Below are 21,746 nucleotides of genomic sequence, written 5' to 3'. Positions count from 1 at the left end.
TTGGGAAGGCGAACCTCTATTGCTCATTAATGAACTAGATACTTGGATTCAGCAAACTTTACCTCAAAAGAAACAAGATCCTGGCAAATTCTTAATACCCTATACCATAGGCACCATGATCTTTGAGAAGGCTCTGTGTGACCTAGGGTCAGGCATAAATCTTATGCCACTCTCTGTAATGGAGAAGCTGGGAATCATTGAGGTACAACCTGCCATATTCTCATTGCAAATGGCAGACAAGTCAGTAAGACAAGCTTATGGATTGGTAGAGGATGTGTTAGTGAAGGTTGAAGGCCTTTACATCCCTGCTGATTTCATAATCTTAGACACTAGGAAGGAGGAGGATGAATGCATCATCCTTGAAAGACCTTTCCTAGCCACAGCAGGAGCTGTGATAGATGTTAACAGAGGAGAATTAGTCCTTCGATTGAATGGGGACTACCTTGTGTTTAAGACCCAAGGGTGTTCTTCTGTAACAATGGAGAGGAAGCATGAAAAGCTTCTCTCAGTACAGAGTCAAATAAAGCCCCCACAATCAAACTCTGAGTTTGGTGTTGGGAGGCCACGGCCAAACTCTAAGTTTGGTGTTGAATCCCCACATCCAAACTCTAAGTTTGGTGTTGGGAGTCTACAACATTGACCTGATCACCTGTGAGGCTCCATGAGAACCCACTGTCAAGCTATTGACATTAAAGAAGCACTTATTGGGAGGCAACCCAATTTTTATTTATCTAATTTTATTTTTCTTTTATTGTTCTTTTATGTTCTATTAGGTTCATGATCATGTGGAGTCACAAAATAAATACTAAAATTAAAAATAGAATCAAAAACAGCAGAAGAAAAAGCACACCCTGGAGGAAGGGCTTATTGGCGTTTAAACGCCAGTAAGGAGCATCTGGCTGGCGTTCAACACCAGAACAGAGCATGAATTTGGTGTTGAACGCCAAAAACAAGCAGCATCCTGGCGTTTAAATGTCAGGAATACACTATGAAGAAAGCTGGTGCTGAACGCCAGAAACAAGCATGGAACTGGCATTCAACACCAGAAACATGCTGCAAATGGGCGTTGAACGCCCAAAACAAGCATGAAGCTGGCGTTCAACGCCAGAAACAAGCATCAATCTGGCGTTGAACGCCAGGATTGCATGCAGAGGGCCTTTTACACGCCTCATTGGTGTAGGGATGATAATCCTTGACACCTCAGGATCTATGGATCCCACAGGATCCCCACCTACCTAAACTAACCTTCTCTCCTCTTCACACAATCCAATAACACTCTTCCCCATAAACCCCACATACCTTCAAAATTCAAAATCCCTTTTTCCCACCCAACCCACCCAATATGGCCAAACCTTAACCCCTCTCCCTTCACTATATAAACCCCTCCATTCTTCTTTATTTTCACACAACACAACCCTCTCTTCTCCTCCTTGGTCGAAACACAACCCTCTCCCCCTCTCCTTCCTCTTCTTCTTCATCTATTCTTTCTTCTCTTGCTCGAGGGCGAGCAATATTCTAAGTTTGGTGTGGTAAAAGTATAGCTTTTTTGTTTTTCGATAACTATTGATGGCACCTAAGGCCGGAGAAACCTCTAGAAAAGGGAAAGGGAAGACAAAAGCTTCCACCTCCGAGTCATGGGAGATGGAGAGATTCATCTCCAAAGTCTATCAAGACCACTTTTATGAAGTTGTGGCCAAGAAGAAGGTGATCCCCGAGGTCCCTTTCAAACTCAAAAAAAATGAGTACCTGGAGATCCGACATGAGATCCAAAGAAGAGGTTGGGAAGTTCTGACCAACCCCATTCAACAAGTCGGAATCTTAATGGTTCAAGAGTTTTATGCCAATGCATGGATCACTAGGAACCATGATCAAAGTGTGAACCCGAATCCAAAGAATTATCTTACAATGGTTCGGGGAAAATACTTAGATTTTAGTCCGAAAAATTTGAGGTTGGCATTCAACTTGCCCATGATGCAAAGAGATGCATGCCCCTACACTAGAAGGGTCAACTTTGATCAAAGGTTGGACCAAGTCCTTATGGACATATGTGTGGAAGGAGCTCAATGGAAAAGAGACTCCAAAGGCAAGCCGGCTCAATTAAGAAGATTGGACCTCAAGCCTGTGGCTAGAGGATGGTTGGAGTTCATCCAACGCTCCATCATCCCCACTAGCAACCGATCTGAAGTTACTGTGGATCGGGCCATCATGATTCATAGCATCATGAATGGAGAGGAAGTAGAAGTTCATGAAGTCATCTCCCTTGAATTCTACAAAATAGCCGAAAAGTCCTCCACCATGGCAAGGCTAGCTTTTCCTCATCTTATTTGCCATCTATGTTACTCAGCTGGAGTTATCATAGAAGGAGACATCCTCATTGAGGAGGATAAGCCCATCACTAAGAAAAGAATGGAGCAAACAAGAGAGCCCATTCATGGATCCCAAGAGATACATGAGGAAGCTCATCACCAAGAAATCCCGGAGATGCCTCAAGGGATGCACTTTTCTCCCAACAACTATCGGGAACAACTCAACACTTCTCTAGAAGATTTGAGTTACAATATAGATCAATTAAGGGTGGAACATCAAGAGCACTCCATCATTCTCCATGAAATTAGAGAAGATCAAAGAGCAATGAGGGAGGAGCAACAAAGGCAAGGAAGAGACATAGAAGAGCTCAAGGACATCATTGGTTCTTCAAGAAGAAAGCGCCACCATCACTGAGGTGGACTCATTCCTTATTCTTATTTCTCTGTTTTTTGGTTTTTATGCTTAAATGTTTATTTATGTTTTGTGTCTTTCCTACATGATCATTAGTATTTAGTAACTATGTCTTAAGGCTATGAATAATTCCATAAATCCTTCATCTCTCTTAAATGAAAAATGTTTTAATACAAAAAGAACAAGAAGTACATGAGTTTCAAATTTATCCTTGAATTTAGTTTAATTATATTGATGTGGTGACAATACTTTTTGTTTTCTGAATGAATAATTGAACAGTGCATATTTTTTATCTTGTTGTTTATGAATGTTAAAATTGTTGGCTCTTGAAAGAATGATGAACAAAGAGAAATGTGATTGATAATCTGAAAAATCATGAAATTGATTCTTGAAGCAAGAAAAAGCAGTGAAAAAGCAAAAGCTTGCGAAAAAAAAATTCAAAAAAAAAGTGTGGCAAAAAAAATAAAATAAAATAGAAAGAAAAAGAAAAAGCAAGTAGAGAAAGCCAATAACCCTTAAAACCAAAAGGCAAGGGTAAAAAGGATCCAAGGCTTTGAGCATCAATGGATAGGAGGGCCCAAGGAAATAAAATCCAGGCCTAAGCGGCTAAATCAAGCTGTCCCTAACTATGTGCTTGTGGCATGCAGGCCAAGTGAAAAGCTTGAGACTGAGTGGTTAAAGTCGTGATCCAAAGCAAAAAGAGTGTGCTTAAGAGCTCTGGACACCTCTAACTGGGGACTTTAGCAAAGCTGAGTCACAATCTGAAAAGGTTCACCCAGTCATGTGTCTATGGCATTTATGTATCTGGTGGTAATACTGGAAAACAAAATACTTAGGGCCACGGCCAAGACTCATAAAAGTAGCTGTGTTCAAGAATCAACATACTTAACTAGGAGAATCAATAACACTATCTGAAATTCTAAGTTCCTATAAGTCCCGCTCATCTAGTTTGAACTAATATTCATTGATATTTTGAGCTTTATAGTATATTCTCTTCTTTTATCCTATTTGATTTTCAATTGCTTGGGGACAAGTAATAATTTAAGTTTGGTGTTGTGATGAGCGGATAATTTATACGCTTTTTGGCATTGTTTTTAGGTAATTTTCAGTAGGATATAGCTACTTTTAGGGATGTTTTCATTAGTTTTTATGCTAAATTCACATTTCTGGACTTTACTATGAGTTTGTGTGTTTTTCTATGATTTCAGATATTTTCTGGCTGAAATTGAGGGACCTGAGCAAAAATCTGATAGAAGGCTGATAAAGGACTGCTGATGCTGTTGGATTCTGACCTCCCTGCACTCGAAATAGATTTTCTGGAGCTAAAGAACTCCAAATGGCACGCTCTCAACGGTGTTGGAAAGTAGACATCCAGAGCTTTCTAGCAATTTATAATAGTCCATACTTTATTCGATATTAGATGACGCAAACTGGCACTCAACGCCAATTCCATGTTGCATTCTAGAGTCAAACGCCAGAAACACGTCACAAACCAGAGTTAAACACCAAAAACACGTTACAACTTGGCGTTTAACTCCAAGAGAAGCCTCTGCACGTGTAAAGCTCAAGCTCAGCCCAAGCACACACCAAGTGGGCCCCAGAAGTAGATTTCTGCATCAATTACTTACTTCTGTAAACCCTAGTAGCTAGTCTAGTATAAATAGGACATTTTACTATTGTATTAGACGTCTTTTTGACAATATAGTCTTTGACCACATCTTTGGATGTTTAGTTCTTAGACCATGGGGGCTGGCCATTCGGCCATGCCTGGACCATCACTTATGTATTTTCAACGGTGGAGTTTCTACATACCATAGATTAAGGGTGTGGAGCTCTGCTGTACCTCGAGTTTCAATGCAATTACTATTATTTTCTATTCAATTCAGTTTATTCCTTTTCAAAGATATTCTTTGCACTTCACCATGATGAATGTGATGATCCGTGATACTCATCATCATTCTCACCTATGAACGCGTGACTGACAACCACCTCCGTTCTACCTTAGACCGAGCGTATATCTTTTGGATTCCTTAATCAGAATCTTCGTGGTAGAAGCTAGAATTGATGGCGGCATTCATGAGAATCCGAAAAGTCTAAACCTTGTCTGTGGTATTTCGAGTAAGATTCAGGGATTGAATGACTGTGACGAGCTTTAAACTCGCGATTGTTGGGCGTGATGACAAACGCAAAAGAATCAATGGATTCTATTCTGACATGATCGAGAACCGACAGATGATTAGCCGTGCCGTGACAGAGCATTTGGACCTTTTTCACTGAGAGGATGGGATGTAGCCATTGACAACGGTGATGTCCTACATACAGCTTGCCATGGAAAGGAGTAAGAAGGATTGAAAGTATGAAAGTAGTATGTTGCAGAGATCCAAAAGGAACACAGCATCTCCATACACTTATCTGAAATTCTTACCAATGAGTTACATAAGTATTTCTATCTTTATCTTTATTTTATGTTTTATTTATTATTATTTTCGAAAACCAATATAATCATTTAAATCCGCCTAACTGAGATTTACAAGATGACCATAGCTTGCTTCATACCAACAATCTCCGTGGGATCGACCCTTACTCACGTAAGGTTTATTACTTGGACGACCCAGTGCACTTGCTGGTTAGTTGTGTGAAGTTGTGAAGAAAGTGTTAAGTTATAAACGCGCATACCAAGTTGAATGCCATTGATAGAGATCACAATTTCGTGCACCAGTCGGCCTCCCACAAACAAGTTATAAAAAGTAAATCCCTGAAAGATATCTGACAAAGGTCCAAGAAAGAGGATTAGTAAAAATAACTTAGAAGGGACCGGCATGATGAAGTCGGCCTCCCCCAAATAAGTTATAAAAAGTAAATCCCTAAAAAAGACCTGACAAATGTCCAAGAAAGAGGATTACTAAAAATAACTTAGAAGGGACCGGCATGATGAAGTCGGCCTCCCACAAACAAGTTATAAAAAGTAAATCCCTGAAAGAGACCTGACAAAGGTCCAAAAAAGAGGATTACTAAAAATAAACTTGTGACCGAACTAAGGAAGTCAACATACAAGTTGGACCCAAACATCCACAACCTCAAGCCAAAAGTATGAAAATATAGAGGTAATCCAAAGAAGTCGGACAATAAGGTACCAGACAAATGCGGACCAACATGTCGTAAAAAAGCACAAGTCAAAAGAAGAACAAAACTCAAGAGGCCACCAAAGTCAACCCCAAGAGCCTGAAAACTACTTTGTTTTTCAAAATAAAGTTGCTAAACAAGCAACTAGGAAAGTAGCAAAAGTCAAAAACACCATCTACAAATGTAAAAAGTTTAAAAGCCCACAAGCCGGGCAGTCTACATAAACATCCTAAATAAATCATTGGGGATCCAAAGACTTCTCGGCAGCATTGATGAGCGGATGATTTGTATACTTTTTGGCATTGTTTTTAGTATGTTTTTGATATGATCTAGTTAGTTTTTAGTATATTTTTATTAGTTTTTAGTTAAAATTCACTTTTCTGGACTTTACTATGAGTTTGTGTGTTTTTCTGTGATTTCAGGTATTTTCTGGCTGAAATTGAGGGACCTGAGCAAAAATCTGATCCAGAGACCAAAAAGGACTGCAGATGCTGTTGGATTCTGACCTCCCTGCACTCGAAGCGGATTTTCTGGAGCTACAGAAGCCCAATTGGCGCGCTCTCAACGGCGTTGGAAAGTAGACATCCTGGGCTTTCCAGCAATATATGATAGTCCATACTTTGCCCAAGATTTGATGGCCCAAACCGGCGTTCAAAGTCACCTCAAGAAATCCCAGCGTTAAACGCTGGAACTGGCACCCAAATGGGAGTTAAACGCCCAAACTGGCACCAAAGCTGGCGTTTAACTCCAAGAAGAGTCTCTACACGAAATTTGCTTTATTGCTCAGCCCAAGCACACACCAAGTGGGCCCGGAAGAGGATTTTTATGTCATTTACTCATCTTTGTACACCTTAGGCTACTAGTTTTCTATAAGTAGGACCTTTTACTATTGTATTTTCATCTTGGTTCTTCTGGTTCCCTCTCTGGGGCCGAAACCAATGATCACTTTTGTTCTTATGTATTTTCAACGGTGGAGTTTCTACACACCATAGATTAAGGTGTGGAGCTCTGCTGTACCTCGAGTATTAATGCAATTACTATTGTTCTTCCATTCAATTCCGCTTGTTCTTTGTCTAAGATATCACTTGTTCTTCAACTTGATGAAGGTGATGATTGACGCCCATCACCATTCTCACTCGTGAACAAAGTGACTGACAACCACTCTTGTTCTACAAGCATTTGAGGCTTAGTGAATATCTCTTGGATTTCTGATTGCACGATGCATGGTTGATCGCCTGACAACCGAGTGCTCGCCTGACAAACGAGCCAGCCATTCCGTGAGATCAGAGTCTTCGTGGTATAGGCAAGAACTGATGGCAGCATTCAAGAGAATCCGGAAGGTCTAACCTTGTCTGTGGTATTCTGAGTAGGATTCAATGATTGAATGACTGTGACGTGCTTCAAACCTGTAACCTACTGGGCGTTAGTGACAGACGCAAAAGAGTTATTCTATTCCGGTAGGGGAGGGAACCACACCGGTGATTGGCAGCACTGTGACAGAGTGTATGCATTAGCTTTCACTGCGAGGATGGGAGGTAGCTGCTGACAACAGTGAGACCCTACACGAGCTTGCCATGGAAAGGAGTAAGAAGGGCTGGATGAAGGCAGTAGGAAAGCAGAGAGACGGAAGGGAAGGCATCTTCATGCGCTTATCTGAAGTTCCTACCAATGAATTACATAAGTATCTCTATCCTTATCTTTTATGTTATTTTCGTTCATCACCATATACATCTGAGTTTGCCTGACTAAGATTTACAAGATGACCATAGCTTGCTTCAATACTAACAATCTCCGTGGGATCGACCCTTACTCACGTAAGGGTTATTACTTGGACGACCCAGTGCACTTGCTGGTTAGTTGTGCGAAGTTGTGTAATGCCATGGTATTGAGCCACCAAGTTCTTGGAGCCATTACCGGGGATTATTTGAGTTGTGAAAAAGTATTGTTCACAATTTCGCGCACCAAGTTTTTGGCGCCGTTGCTGGGGATTGTTCAAGTTTTGAGCAAGCTTTTGGTAACATCAGTGCCAAGATCCGGCAACAACATCAAGTTTTTGGTGTTATTGCCCGGGATTGTTTAGGCTGGACAACTGACGGTTCATCTTGTTGCTTAGATTAGGTATTATTTTTTTTTCGAAATTCTTGAAGATGAATTCTAGAGTTTCATGATGATTTGTTGAAATCTGGCTGGCTGAGAAGCCATGTCTAATCTCATTGGACCGAGGTTTCAACTTATCACCACAAGAACTTGTTGATTTCTTATCAATCTTGCTTTTGGAGCAGTGATTTGCTAAGGCTTGGCTGGCCTCTGGCCATGTCTAGTGTTTTGGACCGAAGCTTTCTTTGAAAGCTTGGCTGGCTGTGAAGCCATGTCTAATTCCTGGACCGGAGTCTTAGACTAGCATTGCACTGATTCCTGGAATTCTCATTAAGAATTTTGATACCTTTTCCCATTTAATTTTCGAAAAACACAAAAAAAAATTACAAAATCATAAAAAGACCAAAAATATTTGATGTTTCTTGCTTAAGTTTAGTGTCTCATCCTAAGTTTGGTGTCAAATGCATGTTTTTGTTATAATTTTCGAATCCATGCATATATTTTTTTTTGTTTTGATCTTTGAATTCTATTGACTTGAAGTATTTTGTGTGTCTCATATAGTGTCAGTGGCACACAAACTGCTAAGTTTGGTGTCTTGCATGCATTGTTAATTGATTCTTGTTGCATTTTGATTATAAAAAAAAAATCCAAGAATATTTTTAATTTGTGTCTTTTCAAGTCAATGATACAAAGAATTGAAGATTCAGAACATACTGCAGAGGAATTACACAGAAAAAGCTGAGCATTTAAAAATGCCCAGTGAAGAAGGCAGACTGGCGTTTAAACGCCAGCCAGGGCACCTGGTTGGGCGTTTAACGCCCAAAGAGGTAGCATTTTGGGCGTTAAACGCCAGAATGTATACCATTCTGGGCGTTTAACGCCAGGATGGTGCTAGGGGGAAGATTTTGTTTTCAAATCAATTTTTTTTAGTTTTTCAAAATCAAATCTTTTTCAAATCAAATCTTTTCAATCAAATGTTTTCAAAATCAATTTCTTTCCTTTTTAAAAGATACTTACTAACAATTAATGATTTGATTGAACATCTCAAAATTGTTGCCTTTTCTGTTGAGAAAGGTTTTATGTTTGAATCATATCTTTTCTTGTTAGGCAAGTTATTAATTTTTAAAAATCAAATCTTTTTCAAATTGTTTTCAAATTATATCTTTTAAAATTGTTTTCAAATCATATCTTCTCAATCACATCTTTTTAAAACCATTACTTTTCAATTAAATCTTTTTAACCACATCTTTTTCAAAATAGTTTTCAATCAAATCTTTTTGATGTCTAATTTCAAAATCTTTTTTTCGAAAATCACTTAACTTCTTTCCCACTTTTGTTTTCGAAAATCAATTAGTGTTCTTCAAAAATGTTTTCAAAATTTTATAATTAATTTTCGAAAATTATCCCCCCTTCTTCTTCACATCCTTCTATTTATGGAGTATCACTCCTTCTTAATGCACAATTCGAACTATATCTGATCAAGTTCGAATTCTCCTTCTTCTTTCTTCTATTTTTCTTTTCCTCTGACACCTAAAGGGATCTCTATACTGTGACATAGAGGATTCCACACTTTCTTGTTCTCTTCTCTTTCATATGAGCAGGAGCAGAGACAAAGGCATTCTTGTTGAGGCTGATCCTGAACCTGAAAGGACCTTGAAGAGAAAGCTAAGAGAAGCCAAAGCACAACTCTCTTTAGAGCACCTGACCGAATTCTTCAAGGAAGAAGAACAAATGGCAGCCGAAAACAACAACAATGCCAACAATGCAAGGAAGGTGCTTGGTGACTTTACTGCACCTACTCCTGATTTCTATGGGAGAAGCATCTCTATCCCTGCCATTGGAGCAAACAACTTTGAGCTTAAGCCTCAATTAGTTTCTCTAATGCAACAGAATTGCAAGTTTCATGGACTTCTAATGGAAGATCCTCATCAGTTTTTAGCTGAGTTCTTGCAAATCTGTGACACAGTCAAGACTAATGGGGTTAACCCTGAGGTCTATAGACTGATGCTATTCCCTTTTGCTGTGAGAGACAGAGCTAGAATATGGTTGGACTCCCAACCTAAAGAAAGCCTGGACTCTTGGGAAAAGCTAGTCAATGCCTTCTTGGCAAAGTTCTTTCCACCACAAAGATGGAGTAAGCTTAGAGTGGAAGTCCAAACCTTCAGACAGAAGGATGGAGAATCCCTCTATGAAGCTTGGAAAGATACAAACAATTAATCAGAAAATGTCCCTCTGACATGCTTTCTGAATGGAGCATCATAGGTATTTTCTATGATGGTCTCTCTGAACTATCCAAGATGTCTTTGGATAGCTCTGCTGGAGGATCTCTTCATCTGAAGAAGACGCCTACTGAGGCTCAAGAACTGATTGAAATGGTTGCAAATAACCAATTCATGTACACTTCTGAAAGGAATCCTGTGAACAATGGGACTAGTCAGAAGAAAGGAGTTCTTGAAATTGACACTCTGAATGCCATTTTGGCTCAGAATAAAATATTGACTCAACAAGTCAATCTGATTTCTCAAAGTCTGTCTGGAATGCAAAATGCACCAAACAGTACTAAGGATGCTTCATCTGAGGAAGAAGCTTATGATCCTGAGAACCCTTCAATGGAAGAGGTAAATTACCTGGGAGAACCCTATGGTAACACCTATAATTCTTCATGGAGAAATCACCCAAATCTCTCATGGAAGAATCAAGAGAGACCTCAACAAGGTTTCAATAATAATGGTGGAAGAAACAGGTTTAACAATGGTAAACCTTTTCCATCATCTTCTCAGCAACAGACAGAGAGCTCTAAGCAGAATACCTCTGACTTAGCAACCATGGTCTCTGATCTAATCAAAACCACTCAAAGTTTCATGACTGAAACTAGATCCTCCATTAGGAATTTGGAAGGACAAGTGGGTCAGCTGAGCAAGAAAATTACTGAACTTCCCCCAAGCACTCTCCCAAGTAACACTGAAGAAAATCCAAAAGGAGAGTGCAAAGCCATAAATATGGCCGAATTCTGGGAGGAAGAAGAGGCAGTGAACGCCACTGAGGAAGGCCTCACTGGACGTCCACTGGCCTCCAATGAGTTCCCCAATGAGGAACCTTGGGAATCTGAGGCTCAAACTGAGACCATAGAGATTCCCTTGGACTTACTACTGCCTTTCATGAGCTCTGATGAGTATTCTTCCTCTGAAGAGGATGAGTATGTCACTGAGGAGCAAGTTGCTAAATACCTTGGAGCAATCATGAAGCTAAATGACAGGTTATTTGGAAATGAGACTTGGGAGGATGAACCCCCTTTGCTCACCAAAGAACTGGATAACTTGTCTAGGCAGCAATTGCCTCAAAAGAGGCAGGATCCTGGGAAGTTTTCTATACCTTGTACCATAGGCACCATGACCTTCAAGAAGGCCTTGTGTGACTTGGGGTCAAGTGTAAACCTCATACCCCTCTCTGTAATGGAGAAATTAGGGATCTTTGAGGTGCAAGCTGCAAAAATCTCACTAGAGATGGCAGACAACTCAAGAAAACAAGCCCATGGACTTGTAGAGGATGTTCTGGTTAAGGTTGAAGACCATTACATTCCTACTGATTTCATAGTCCTAGAGACTGGGAAGTGCATGGATGAATCAATCATCCTTGGCAGACCCTTCCTAGCCACAGCAAAGGCTGTGATTGATGTTGATAGAGGAGAGTTGATCATTCAAGTGAATGAAGAATCCTTGGTGTTTAAGGCCCAAGGATATCCCTCTGTCATCATGGAGAAGAAGCATGAAGAGCTTCTCTCAAAACAGAGCCAAACAGAGCCCCCACAGTCAGACTCTAAGTTTGGTGTTGGGAGGCCACAATCAAACTCTAAGTTTGGTGTTGGGAAGTTCCAACACGGTTCTGAGCATCTCTGAGGCTCCATGAGAGTCCTCTGTCAAGCTAATGACAGTAAAGAAGCGCTTGTTGGGAGGCAACCCAATGTTTTATAATTAATTATTTTCTTTTGTTATTTTATCTTTTTTGTAGGTTGATGATCATAAGAAGTCACAAAAACAATGAAAAAAAAAGCAAAAACAAAATGAAAAACAGGAAGAAAAACAGCACACCCTGGAGGAAGATGCTGCTGGCGTTCAAACGCCAGTCAGCCTAGCAGTTGGGCGTTTAACGCCCAGTCTGGCACCCTTCTGGGCGTTTAACGCCAGAAAGGGGCACCAGACTGGCGTTAAACGCCAGTAAAGGGCAAAAACCTGGCGTTAAACGCCAGGAATGGGCACCAGCCCGGCGTTTAACGCCAGAAAAGGCTCAAAACGTGGATTTTGATGCCATTTGGTGCAAGGATGCCTTTTCCTTGACACTACAGGATCTGTGGACCCCACAGGACCCTACCATCACTCTCTCTCTTCTTCCCCCATTCACCAATCACCTCAACACCTCTTCCCCAAAAACCCCTCACCTATCAAATCCCATCTTTCTCTTCACCACTCACATCCATCCTTCATAAAACCCCACCAACCTCACCCTTCAAATTCAAACCACTTTCCCTCCCAAACCCACCCTCAAATGGCTGAACCCTCATCCCCCTCTTTCCTATATAAACCCCTCTTTACCCCTTCATTTTCCCACTACCTAAACACCACTTCTCCCCCTCCTTGGCCGAATACACCACCATCTCCCTCTTCCTCATTTCTTCTTCTTCTACTCTCTTCTTTCTTCTTTTGCTCGAGGACGAGCAAACATTTTAAGTTTGGTGTGGTGAAAGCGTTGCTTTTTCGTTTTTCCATAACCATTTATGGCATCCAAGGCCGGAGAAACCTCTAGAAAGAGGAAAGGGAAGGCAAAGGCTTCCACCTCCGAGTCATGGGAGATGGATAGATTCCTCTCAATGGTGCATCAAGTCCACTTCTATGAAGTTGTGGCCTTGAAGAAGGTGATCCCCGAAGTCCCCTTTTCACTCAAAAAGGGTGAATATCCGGAGATCCGCCATGAGATCCGAAGAAGAGGTTGGGAAGTACTTACTAACCCCATTCAACAAGTCGGAATCTTGATGGTTCAAGAGTTCTATGCCAATGCATGGATCACCAAGAACCATGACCAAAGTGTGAACCCGGATCCAAAGAATTATCTTACTATGGTTCGGGGGAAATACTTGGATTTTAGTCCGGAAAGTGTGAGGGTAGCGTTCAACTTGCCTATGATGCAAGGAGATGAGCATCCTTACACTAGAAGGGTCAACTTTGATCAAAGGTTGGACCAAGTCCTCACAGTCATATGTGAAGAGGGCGCACAATGGAAGCAAGATTCAAGAGGAAAGCCGGTCCAATTGAGAAGGCATGACCTCAAACCCGTGGCTAGAGGATGGTTAGAGTTCATACAACGCTCAATCATTCCCACTAGCAACCGGTCCGAAGTTACCATAGACCGGGCTATCATGATCCATAGCATCATGATTGGAGAAGAAATAGAGGTTCATGAGGTTATAGCCCAAGAACTCTATAGGGTGGCGGACAAGACCTCTACCTTGGCAAGGTTAGCCTTTCCTCACCTCATTTGTCACTTCTGTTATTCAGTGGGAGTTGACATAGAGGGAGACATCACCATTGATGAGGACAAGCCCATCACTAAGAAAAGGATGGAGTACACAAGAGATCCCACTCATCATGAGATCCCTGAGATTCCTCAAGGGATGAATTTTCCTCCACAAGACTATTGGGGGCAACTAAACACCTCCCTAGGAGAGTTGAGTTCCAATATGGGACAACTAAGGGTGGAGCACCAAGAACACTCCATTCTCCTCCATGAAATTAGAGAAGAACAAAGAATCATGAGAGAGGAGCAACAAAAGCAAGGAAGAGACATTGAGGAGCTCAAGCACTCCATAGGACCTTCAAAAGCAAGGAAGAGCCGCCATCACTGAGGTGGACCCATTCCTTGATTTCCTTGTTCTTTATTCCTTTGTTTTTCGAATTTTAGTGCTTTATGTTATCCATGCTTGTGTCTTATGATCATTAGTGTCTTAGTGTCTATGCCTTAAAGTTATGAATGTCCTATGAATCCATCACCTTTCTTGAATAAAAATGTGCTTAATTGAAAAAGGAAGAATTGCATGAATTTTGAATTTTATAATAGTTTAATTATTTTGATGTGGTGGCAATATTTTTGTTCTCTGAATGTATGCTTAAACAGTGCATATGTATCTTGAATTTGTGGTTCATGAATGTTGGCTCTTGAAAGAATGATGAAAAAGGAGACATGTTATTGAGGATCTGAAAAATCAATAAAATGATTCTTGAAGCAAGAAAAAGCATTGCTATTCAAAAAAAAAATCGAAAAAAAAAAGAAAAAAAAAAGAAAACGAAAAAAAAATAAGAGTTGTGATCCAAGGCAAATAAGAGTGTGCTTAAGAACCCTGGACACCTCTAATTGGGGACTTTAGCAAAGCTAAGTCACAATCTGAAAAGGTTCACCCAATTATGTGTCTGTGGCATGTATGTATCCGGTGGTAATACTGGAAAGACAGAGTGCTTTGGGCCACAGCCAAGACTCAATAAATAGCTATGTTCAAGAATCATCATACTTTACTAGGAGAATCATTAACACTGTCTGGATTCTAAGTTCCTAAAGAAGCCAACCATTCTGAATTTCAAAGGATAGATTGAGATGCCAAAACTGTTCAGAGGCAAAAAGTTAAAAGCCCCGCTCATCTAATTAATACTGATCTTCACAGATGTTTTTGGAATTCATTGCATATTCTCTTCCTTTTATCTTATTTGATTTTCAGTTGCTTGGGGACAAGCAACAATTTAAGTTTGGTGTTGTGATGAGCGGATGATTTGTATACTTTTTGGCATTGTTTTTAGTATGTTTTTTAGTATGATCTAGTTAGTTTTTAGTATATTTTTATTAGTTTTTAGTTAAAATTCACTTTTCTGGACTTTACTATGAGTTTGTGTGTTTTTCTGTGATTTCAGGTATTTTCTGGCTGAAATTGAGGGACCTGAGCAAAAATCTGATCCAGAGACCAAAAAGGACTGCAGATGCTGTTGGATTCTGACCTCCCTGCACTCGAAGCGGATTTTCTGGAGCTACAGAAGCCCAATTGGCGCGCTCTCAACGGCGTTGGAAAGTAGACATCCTGGGCTTTCCAGCAATATATGATAGTCCATACTTTGCCCAAGATTTGATGGCCCAAACCGGCGTTCAAAGTCACCTCAAGAAATCCCAGCGTTAAACGCTGGAACTGGCACCCAAATGGGAGTTAAACGCCCAAACTGGCACCAAAGCTGGCGTTTAACTCCAAGAAGAGTCTCTACACGAAATTTGCTTCATTGCTCAGCCCAAGCACACACCAAGTGGGCCCGGAAGAGGATTTTTATGTCATTTACTCATCTTTGTACACCTTAGGCTACTAGTTTTCTATAAGTAGGACCTTTTACTATTGTATTTTCATCTTGGTTCTTCTGGTTCCCTCTCTGGGGCCGAAACCAATGATCACTTTTGTTCTTATGTATTTTCAACGGTGGAGTTTCTACACACCATAGATTAAGGTGTGGAGCTCTGCTGTACCTCGAGTATTAATGCAATTACTATTGTTCTTCCATTCAATTCCGCTTGTTCTTTGTCCAAGATATCACTTGTTCTTCAACTTGATGAAGGTGATGATTGACGCCCATCACCATTCTCACTCATGAACAAAGTGACTGACAACCACTCTTGTTCTACAAGCATTTGAGGCTTAGTGAATATCTCTTGGATTTCTGATTGCACGATGCATGGTTGATCGCCTGACAACCGAGTGCTCGCCTGACAAACGAGCCAGCCATTCCGTGAGATCAGAGTCTTCGTGGTATAGGCAAGAACTGATGGCAGCATTTAAGAGAATCCGGAAGGTCTAACCTTGTCTGTGGTATTCTTAGTAGGATTCAATGATTGAATGACTGTGACGTACTTCAAACCTGTAACCTACTGGGCGTTAGTGACAGACGCAAAAGAGTTATTCTATTCCGGTAGGGGAGGGAACCACACCGGTGATTGGCAGCACTGTGACAGAGTGTATACATTAGCTTTCACTGCGAGGATGGGAGGTAGCTGCTGACAACAGTGAGACCCTACACGAGCTTGCCATGGAAAGGAGTAAGAAGGGCTGGATGAAGGCAGTAGGAAAGCAGAGAGACGGAAGGGAAGGCATCTTCATGCGCTTATCTGAAGTTCCTACCAATGAATTACATAAGTATCTCTATCCTTATCTTTTATGTTATTTTCGTTCATCACCATATACATCTGAGTTTGCCTGACTAAGATTTACAAGATGACCATAGCTTGCTTCAATACTAACAATCTCCGTGGGATCGACCCTTACTCACGTAAGGGTTATTACTTGGACGACCCAGTGCACTTGCTGGTTAGTTATGCGAAGTTGTGTAATGCCATGGTATTGAGCCACCAAGTTCTTGGAGCCATTACCGGGGATTATTTGAGTTGTGAAAAAGTATTGTTCACAATTTCGCGCACCAAGCATCAACACGGGGTGAAAGAGGACGAGTTTGAAGAGGCACCGCATCCACTGTCCCATCATCCTGGTTCAAGATGTGACAATCAGGTTCCGACTTAGGACAACCGACCTTAACAGTGGGAGTCAAAGAGGTCGGCACAACAGAGGTTTTGGTGGCAAGCAGTAAAGGACGATCGACATCATCATCATCAGGGTCATCAGGAACAATCTTACCATCCCTAACAATGTTGTCCAGGCTAAAAAGGGAAAGTTCAAGCTCCGGCGCAAGAACTCGAACTTGCTCCTTCAGATTCTCATAAGCAGCATTAACACTGCCTACAAGGTGACCTTGAAGTTCGGTATAATCGGCCCGGACAAATTCCAAGCTGTTCCTGAGATCCATCATCTCCCTATAGGTGGTAACATAGCTATCCTTATGTTTTAACGCTGTATCCTCAGCTAATTGCACAGCGGCCACCAGACCAATAGCCCGAGTCTTTTCCCCATCCAACTCCTTCTCCAGCTTGGTCACTTTCATCTCAAGCTCCTCTTTCAAACCCTTAATCCGGTCAAACTCTGATTTTGCCTCCTCCATAAAGGCCTTTGTAGCATGGATAGGAAGATCTTGAGCGGTCCGGTATAAAGCTGCTCCCATGTGTGCTAGTTTAATGCCACTCTGAGTGATAAAATCCAAATGATGAAGAATGGATACATCATCAGTAGGCATGACACCATAAGGAGCAATCTGTTGATCAACAAACCCGACAGCATCAAAGTCGAGAGCCTCTAAATTAAAAGGCTCGACAGTCCGGGGTCTTTTTGGAGGAGGAGCACCGATAGGAGAAGAGGTAGCAGCAGAAGTTTGTGAAGGATCAACCAAACGAACCTGAGGAGTAGGGATCATCCTCCTCGGTCCAAGAGAGCTCGGAACCAAAGGCTTCGATGAAACCTGAGAAGACCCCTCCCCGACCGGCTTGGCCGAGACGTTTTGAGCTGTAGTAGCCTTCCTTGCCCTTTTAAAGGCCTTCATGGATTCGTTATTTTAATCATCTCTGCAAACAAACATCACAGCGGGAAAACAAATTACGAATCAGAAAATATCTTATAAGAAGATAAACTTGACAAAACAAACAAAACCAAAAGAAGAATTGACCACTACCCAGCTCAGCTCGGAGGAGAGAGGGGTTTGCTAAGAATTTCTTTGTGTCGAGACGGGGAGGCTGCCCCTAGTTTTCTTCCAGCACAGTCACAAAAGCTTGCTCAGTCTTATCTAACATCTCCCACGTATATTTAGATACCATTACATTCTTTTGCCATTCCAAGGGAAAGGTGGGCTCATCATTTTCATCCAGAAAAAAGGCCGAGCTCCTTCAACAGCTCGGACCCTAAAAAAGTAATTTTTGAAATCGCGAAAAGATTAATCAAACATGGAGAAAACCTTTTTCCCCTGGAAAGCTCGGAAAGAAACCCAAGCGGCTTTCTTCTTAACAGCCCCAGGCTTTGTCAAAATGAAAAGATAAAAGAAGAGGGATTGTGAAGCAGGGATACCGAGCTCACGACACAGCAACGGAAAGATTTTTATAAAACCCCAGGAATTGGGGTGAAGTTGGGATGGAGCTACATTACAGAACCATAATAGGTTGGTCTCAAAAGGGGTAAAAGGAAGGGTAATATTCATTTGACTAAAAAAGAAGTCATATGCATAGAAAAAGGGGCGCTCTCCAGCAATTCGGGTAGAAAAACAGACCTTTTCCTCAGAAGTTGGAGATACGAGCTCATAGTTCTTCTCATCACTACCATTACCACAAACCCTATGAAATTGCCTAAGTTGTTGACAAAACTCTGAGTCAACCAACGAAACACACAAAAGAACCATAGAATCCACCCAATCAGCCATGCCCTCAGGGACTTGGGAAGATGTCTCAACAATATTTTTGTGAGAAGACATGAGGTCAACTAATCCTACAACAAGAAAAGAAGATTGGATTACTCAAAAACATCTCGGACAAAAGCAAAACAACTCGGACAATATAATCTAGCGCAGTACAGGCAACAAAAAGAAACCCCAGAACCTACACCAAAAAGATCCAGGGGCATCCTTTGGAGGCAGTTAACAGAACAAGGACTCAGGAAAACCTACAAGACTAACATCCCAACAAAACTCTCAGCAAAGACAAAGAAAAGCCCTCTCTCAAAAAGTGACATCCTGAGAAGAAAAGAAAGTCATTACCCCAGAAAGCTACAGATCAAATAAAGTCATCAAAATAACTACCCTCCAAATTCACAGTATCAGCTTATCAGCAAACGAAACTACCAAGCAGCAAAACGTATCAAGAAGAAGTCATCAAAAACGAAACCTTTTTCAGAGAAACAAGCCCCCTCAAACGGGCAAATGACACAAAATCTAAACGAGGCATCAAAAATCGTTACTTTCTACAAAGGTTCATCAGCAAAGTTACTATTCATACCCAAAGTCATCACATTTACCAACATGGAGAAAAGACATCAAAGGAACAATCTTTCAAAAGCCTCAGTGACAACATGCATCACAGCAAAATCAAACTTTACCAAAAACCGAATGCAAAGCAACGAAAAAAGCGGAAGGAAGAACCAACCTAGGAAAGCCGAAAGCTTCGACGAAATTGAAGGTAGGAAATGGAATCAGGAGTCGCCCTTTCACAATAAGGAAAGCACTAAATAATCGCCAAGCAGCATCGCAGGAAGAAAAGCAAAAACTGCAAACTTCAGGCAAAAACAGAAAGAGAGAAAGAAAATGGAAGTTACGGAGAAGAGAAACCATTTTTTCTGAAAAGTAAAAATTCAAAATGGAGAGGCTAAGAGAAACGGCACAATTAAAAACCAATTAATGAGGGTACTAAACCCTCGCCTATTCCCAAGGCTAAAAGTGCTAATGCAAAAGTGCGCGCTTTTGAAGAAGAAGCAAAAGAAAACATTCCGCATTCAAAGGAGAACTCTACAAAGAAGAAGTCGACAAAATGCTCGAGTTCGGCTTCACCAGAGAAGGATCGAAGTTCTAAAACTAAGACTCAATCTCAAAAGAAAGACCGAGCTCGAGCAGGGGCACTGTTCATACCCTCGGTCGAGCTGTCCGACCCGAGATGATTAGCAACGAGACGACCGACCTCCTCAGGTTAAGCTACCCGACCTCTTCTCAAAGAGCTCGGCCAAATTACCAGGAAAGCCCAACGAAGGGCCCAAATAGAGGAACACGACCCAAATTCAAAGGCAGCCCGAGTAAGATAAGATAAGATAACTAACTTATATTATCTGCAAAGGTCACTCTACACCATTATAAATACACTAGAGCACCCAGGTATAACTCATACTCTGATTTTACAAAAAACCTGCTTAATACCCTTGCTAACTTAAGCATCGGAGTCCCTTGCAGGTACCACCACCCTCCGGTGACGAAGGATCAGCACCATCACCAAGTCCCACAAATCGAACACAACAGCTCCGACCAGTACAGAAGATCTCTTCCGAGATCGACCTACAGTTTCAGGTAACCCTCAGAACAGGTATCAATATTTGGAAGAGGATATGGGTCTTTTAGACATGTCTTATTCAAGTCGGTGTAGTCGACACACATCCTCCACTTGCCGTTCTGCTTCTTGACTAGCACTATGTTTTCCAGCCAGGCCGGATATTTGACCTCTCTGATGAAGCCGGCCTCTAAGAGGGCTTGTATTTGTTCTTTGAATACCTGAGCCCGTTCAAGAGAGAACTTGAGCCCGTTCAGGATTGAGCTTCTGCCTTCTCTCATGAACAGGTCGAGATCCTGGGTATACTGACAATTTGTGCACCATGAGCTCGGGATCTATCCTAGGCATATCGGAGGCTTTCCAAGTGAAGAGGTCGGAATTTTTTTGTAGGAGCCTTACCAGCTTCTGCTTCAAATCTCCTTTTAAATTGGCACCTATGTTGGTATTTTTTCCATCCTCTTGTCCGATCTGTACCTCTTTAGTTTTCCCTCTGGGCTGTGGTCGCAATTCTTCTTTAGCTCGAATGCCTTCGAGCTCAATGGTGTTAACCTCTTTGCCTTTACCTCTTAGGTTTAGGCTTTTGTTGTAGCATTTTCTCGCCAGCTTCTGATCTCCCTTGATAGTTGATATTCCCTCTGGTGTTGAAAATTTCATGCAAAGGTAGGGGGTGGATACCACTGTTCCAAGCCAATTTAGGGTCGTTCTACCTATTGAGGAATTATAGGTCGAGCCCACATCGACGATAATAAAGTTGATGCTTAGAGTTTTGGATTTCATCCCCTTTCCAAAAGTGGTATGTAGGGGTATGAATCCCAGTGGTTTTATTGGTGTATCCCTTAGTCCGTAGAGGGTGTCAGGGTATGCCCTTAACTCCTTTTCATCCAATCTCAGCTTGTCAAATGCTGGTTTGAACAGGATATCTGCCGAACTCCCCTGATCCACCAGAGTTCTGTGTAGATGAGCGTTGGCGAGAATCATGGTAATTACCACCGGATCGTCATGTTTGGGGGCAATACCCTGCCCATCTTCTTTGGTAAAACAGATGGTGGGGAGGTCGGGTAGTTCACTTCTGACCTGATAAACTTCCTTCATATGCCTTTTACGAGATGATTTTGTGAGTCCTCCTATGGCGAACCCTCCCGAGATCGTGTGTATGTGTTGTTCCGGGGTCCGTGGTGGTGGGTCTCTTCGATCTTCCTCATCTCGTTTTCTTTTTCCATGGTTGTCCGATCTTTCCATGAGATATCTGTCCAGCCGACCTTCCCTGGCCAGCTTTTCTATAACATTTTTTAAGTCATAACAATCATTGGATGAATGGCCATACAGCTTATGGTATTCACAGTATTCGCTACGACTTCTCCCCTTTTTGTTTTTGATGGGTCGAGGGGGGTAGCTTTTTAGTGTGACAAATTTTCCTGTAAATGTCGACTAAGGAAACTCGCAGAGGAGTATAAAAATGATATCTCCTGGGCCTTTCAGGCCTGACTTCCTTTTTCTCTTGGGCTCCTTTTCCTATTTCTTTGATGGGTGAGAGTGCCCAGGTCGCCAGCTTGGTTCTCGCAGCCTGGCATTTTCCTCCATATTGATGTACTTTTCAGCTCTTTCTTGCACATCACTCAAAGAAGTCAGATGCCTTTTCGAGATGGACTGAGAGAAGGGGCCTTCTCGGAGTCCATTTACTAGGCCCATGATTACTGCTTCTGTAGGCAGGTCTTGAATTTCCAAGCATGCCTTGTTGAACCTCTCCATGTAATCTCTCAGGGGTTCTCTAATCTCCTGTTTTACTACCAGGAGACTAGGCGCGTGCTTGACTTTGTCCTTTTGAATTGAAAATC

The sequence above is a fragment of the Arachis stenosperma genome, chromosome 6, assembly GCF_014773155.1.
Source record: "Arachis stenosperma cultivar V10309 chromosome 6, arast.V10309.gnm1.PFL2, whole genome shotgun sequence".
Taxonomy (NCBI): Eukaryota; Viridiplantae; Streptophyta; class Magnoliopsida; order Fabales; family Fabaceae; genus Arachis; species Arachis stenosperma.
The sequence above is the reverse complement of the archived record's forward strand: the minus strand, read 5'-3'. Positions refer to the sequence as shown.